The sequence below is a fragment of the Octopus bimaculoides genome, chromosome 1, assembly GCF_001194135.2.
Source record: "Octopus bimaculoides isolate UCB-OBI-ISO-001 chromosome 1, ASM119413v2, whole genome shotgun sequence".
Classification (NCBI taxonomy): Eukaryota; Metazoa; Mollusca; class Cephalopoda; order Octopoda; family Octopodidae; genus Octopus; species Octopus bimaculoides.
The window spans coordinates 12,316,666-12,321,525 of NC_068981.1; the positions used below are offsets into that span (position 1 = coordinate 12,316,666).

A 4,860-nucleotide genomic window follows, 5' to 3' on the forward strand; every position below is an offset into this window, starting at 1 on the left:
GAGCACATTACAGAAGGTCGAAGAGCTTGATTGGGAAAAAAATCCTCATTCACTTTATTCTCCCGACCGTGCTCCTTCAGACTACAATTTGTTTCGTAGATTACATAATCATTTAGGGGACATAACTTTCGCAAGCCAGGAGGAGGTCGAAACTGACATTTCAGAGTTGTTCGCTTTGAAACCAAAAGAGTTTTATATTGATGGGATTAAAAAACTTTTAAATAGGTGGAAGGAAGTCATAGATAATCAGGGAAAGTACATTGATGATTAAATTTCAATTAAATATAACATTTTATCACTTGTTTTCTTTATTCAAAATTTGGACAGAACTTATGGGATGACCTGATAGATGTGATTGCAGTCTCCTACTGAAGAATTGATACGAATCCTTAATCATGGAATCAGGATCAGTCAAACATGAGTTTCAAGACCCTTCTATTGTCCATTTTTATAAGCGCAAAGGCAACAATTATGAATGTGACAACTATAGAGATATCGTATTTTTGTTCGTTCCTGGGAAGATCATTGGAATTATTATTCAAAACCGACTAAATGGTGTCCTTGCCAGCTTAGTGTTACCTGAATCTCAGTCTGATTTTCGGGAAGGAAGAGGTTCAGTGGATATGATTTTTGGCCTAAGGAAGCTGCTTGAAAAGGCCAGTGAGCAGAACCGAGACTTCTATGAGTTCCGGAAAAGATGCTCAAAGTCAACACTTCATTCCATAAAGTGATGAAGGCTTCTGTTAGATCTAACGGAGAAGGGTCGTAAACATTCACAGTCTCAAATAGGACAAAACATAATTGTGTTCTTGTACCGCTGTCATTTGTTTTGGGTTTCTGCGTCATGTTGGAAACAGCGTTCGATTAAGTTGAAGGTGTAAAGTTTGAGTACAGAAGCGGTGGTGGCTTGTTCAACCAATAGCGCTTCAAAGTAAAAACTATGGTTTTGGTGCAAACAGTTCGAGATTTGCTCGAGTGTACATTCGTAGCACACAATCTGCGGGTCACGATCCCAGTTAGTGAGCAATGTCCAGAGAAAGGTGGAAGAGGAACATAAGGTGGTAAATAGGAAAACGAAAAAGAAGAAACGCGTGGAGTCACCGCCAAAAAGTCCACTAGAGAATAGTAGGAAAATAAACAGGAAGAGACACAGGAGGAGATTCTAACAATATTAACAAGGGAAACCAACGTAGAAAATCAAGTGGAAATACAAGAATAAATAACAAAAAAGAACCAAAAAAAGTAATGGCGTATTTTGACATATTCGAAAAACACTGAAATTGAAAAGATGATAACCAAAATGAAGTCAGTTGTGAGAGTGAAGTTAACAACGGAATATTATCCAGAAAGCACCAATGCAATTGTCATTGACCAAAAGAGATTTCCAAGATTCAGGGAATTATTTGGAAATAAGATAGACCCAGCAGGAGTACGCGTGGAGTATGACGACTTGCCGCCTGTAATAGATTACGAGGACCTAATACCGTACATAAAATGGTGAAAAAGGAGAGATAAAATGAAAAGGAAAAAAGGAAAAGAAAATATAGTAAATGTTTCGAATTTCATGACTATAAAACTAATACAAAAAAAAAGAAAAAAAAGATATAAAAACATTTAACTAAAACATTTGTAATTATACTGCTTTCGAGGGGGGGGGGCATGCAGCCATTTCACCTCCATTATTATAATTCATCCTTCATTCGTTCCTTCTGTGTTTTATGTCCTTACGGTAGCGTCCTGTCTGTCCTTGTTCTGCCCCCTCTGTGTTATGGCCGTAGTGCCAAAATGAATAATTTTCAATTGGAATCTGGAGTCTGTGACTGCCTGTTTGGTTCATGTTGGGCATTTGTGGAATTGTTTATGCTCCAGGTATTCGCCAGAACTTTTGTCAAATTTGTGATAATTTCTGTGTCACATCTGGATGAGTACAAAAAAAAAATCTCTTGAGTTATGTTATAATATTTATGCAAATTTTGAACCCTGCATTTGTGGCAGGTTGTGTAGTAATTTTGCTAGCTATTTTCTGTTAAGATAAATGTTAAAATTTGTATAAATAGCTAAAGGGCGTATGAATAATTTTTTATGTAGCCAAAGTTTTGTCCTAAACAACTAACTGTAAATTTTGTTTCATGATTACTCAGCATGCTTGTATGAAGCGGTTTTGCGTGAATTTAAAGCAAACTAGCTCTTTGTTTGACTATTTAATTTTTCACCTATACATATTGATATAGTCTAGCAGATGTTCTGTGGCATGAACTTTTAGTTTAAAAGGTTGCTTTGACATTAGGTTTATTTATGTTTAGGTTCAAGCTTTATACATTCCAAGGTTCGACATCCAAGGTTCGAAATCACCAACGGTTGAACAACGAATTGATAGGCAAATTTTATGACATTCCAAGGTTCGATACCTAAGGTTGAACACCGAATTGATAGATTTTATGAAGTAAATTTTCGAAATACACTGTCGAACTCCAAGTTTCGAAAACCGAATTTTTCCAAAAATGGGAATCCGGATTTTATGAAATCCAAAGTTTTTGAAATGCTATTTTTGAAAAAACAAATTTGTGTGAGGACAATTTTGGGGAAACCAAATACCAGGATATGGAGTACGAACTTTTGAACTGTATGTATATGTTATCATCGTAACTTTTGACTGCACATATGGTGTAGCATTTGCTGTTTATTTGTGTAAATATTTGTTTGTAAGCTGTTTTTATACTGACAATTAATATTTTACAGAAAAATCATGGTGGGGTGTTGTCTTAAATTTACACTATCCACATTGATTCTGTGAATTCGGGTTATGGCAACCAGGTTGTAACAATATGTATACATATATATATATATATGTGTTTGTGTGTGTGTGTGTGTGTGTGTGTGTGTGTGTGTGTGTGTTCGCGTGTGTGTATATGTGCGTGTGTGATATATATCGACCTGTACCTTACATGTAGAAAGAAACGTATTATCGCAGGCTTTCGCGTTGAGATTCATCTAATAATTTAGCCAGAGATAAAATTAGAAACTGAATCGAGGCAATAGAGGAAGGTGGGCTTTTAGCACACAAGTAGATGTTGAGTGACCTGAACCAGGCATTAAACAGTCCTCATTTGCATATTTATTTTTTAATAATTAATTATTATAACTCTCCGTAGTTAGGAGGTTTAATATTTCTTCCGGTTTATAAACACTGATATACCTTTGGTTCAATATATTGTGTATTTTCGAGAAGTTCCCAAGAGTGTCTGATCTTTAAATTATATATATATATATATATATATATATATATATATATATATATACAGAATTAAAGATCAGATCTTTCTACGTATATAGATAGAAGCATATAAGCAGGATGACCACTAAGTGGATATCCAGTATGCTACATGTAGACCCCAATGGTCTGACCACTAAGAAAAGATTGTTCTCCAGAAAGTTCAGCAAACGCCATAACATAATCGAGCAAGACAAATGGAAAGATACAAAATATAATGATTATTCACATACCAGGTTTTATTGTTACCACTTACATATAACATATGTAAATTTCGCAAATCATCAGTGTGACAGTGATAGCAAAATAAAGTTTGCAAAACTATACACGAGACGTCCACGAGACGTTTTTTCAATATGCTAGACCACTGTTTTAAATTGATATTAATCAAATTAATAATCATTTTTTTTACCCTTATTTAAATTTATATAGATAGATAGGTAAATAGCTAGAGAGAGACAAGGGGTAGAGAGATGCTAATCAACAAGTAAAATGTTAATGATCTGTAGAGAAAAGGCGTTTTGTTATGCAACCATAATATTCTACAATATATTTTGCCAATTTTTATAAGCCAGTAATGTATTCTATTGCGTTAGCATCAAAATCGGTATTGGCTGCAGAACATCTGTAAAAATTCATTAAGAAACAATTAAAAGAAAACCTCTAGTAATAATGTTGACAAACAAATAAAACTGTCTGGGTTTCATAAACAACGTTTATATACATGTATACTAATATAAATTTATATAAAGTTTTTAGGCGATGAAAATATCTTATAAAAATAAAATAACACTAGGAATAATAATGATAAATATCATAAATTATGACTTACATTTGAAAAAGAAGTTCAAGCATTGACACAGCGGATCACGAATTTCCTACTGAAGTTCATTTTGCTACATTTTGCTACGTTTTATTTATTGAGGCTGTTTACTTTTTCACTGATATATATAAATGAAAAAGTGCATTCGCCAATAACGAAATCAAAATACGTCTTTATATACTGATGTTATTGTGATCGGAACGATACAAGTTGAATAATATTCATGGAAAGATTTATCTGCGGCAAAACTTGTAAGATGCTCTATGTCTATGTTTAATATGTGTGTAACTGAAGAGATCGTTTTCTTGAAGACCCAAGATACTGTCTGAAATATTCATTATAACACATCATAAATATAAATATAAATATAACCGGCTGTTTCACAGTTCAGAATATTATACGCTGCAATAAAATTTGCGTTCGATGTAATTATGAAATATGCTAACTCTATTGAACTAGACTACAACGGAAAAGCAAAATCAAACCTGTTACACATGTGTAACTTCTTTAACAGACCAGTGAAACAAGTAAGTGATCATTGGAAAATGATAAATTGATGGAGAAAGAAATGACAGAATCATTTAAGGTGGAGTAATTGCGCAGGCTCAGATTGATCCGTGGCTGTGTGGTAAGTAGCTTGCTTTTCAACTACGTGGCACCTTGGGAAAGTGTTTTATACTATAACCTCGGGCCGAGCAAAACCTTGTGAGTGAATTTGGTAGACGGAAACTGAAAGAAGCCAGTCGTATATATGTATATATGTATA

The 4,860-nt window shown here is 34.0% G+C and overlaps 1 protein-coding gene across 1 annotated transcript in view; it reads right to left on the minus strand.

Moving 5' to 3' along the window:
• Positions 1–4,302, minus strand: part of LOC106877749 (beta-1,3-galactosyltransferase 1) — an 84,749-nt gene extending 80,447 nt beyond the window's left edge. The window contains exon 1 of the mRNA XM_052978555.1: positions 4,104–4,302. The gene's annotated coding sequence lies outside the window, so the exon portion shown is untranslated. The remainder of the gene's footprint in view (positions 1–4,103) is intronic.
• Positions 4,303–4,860: the final 558 nt, after the last annotated feature.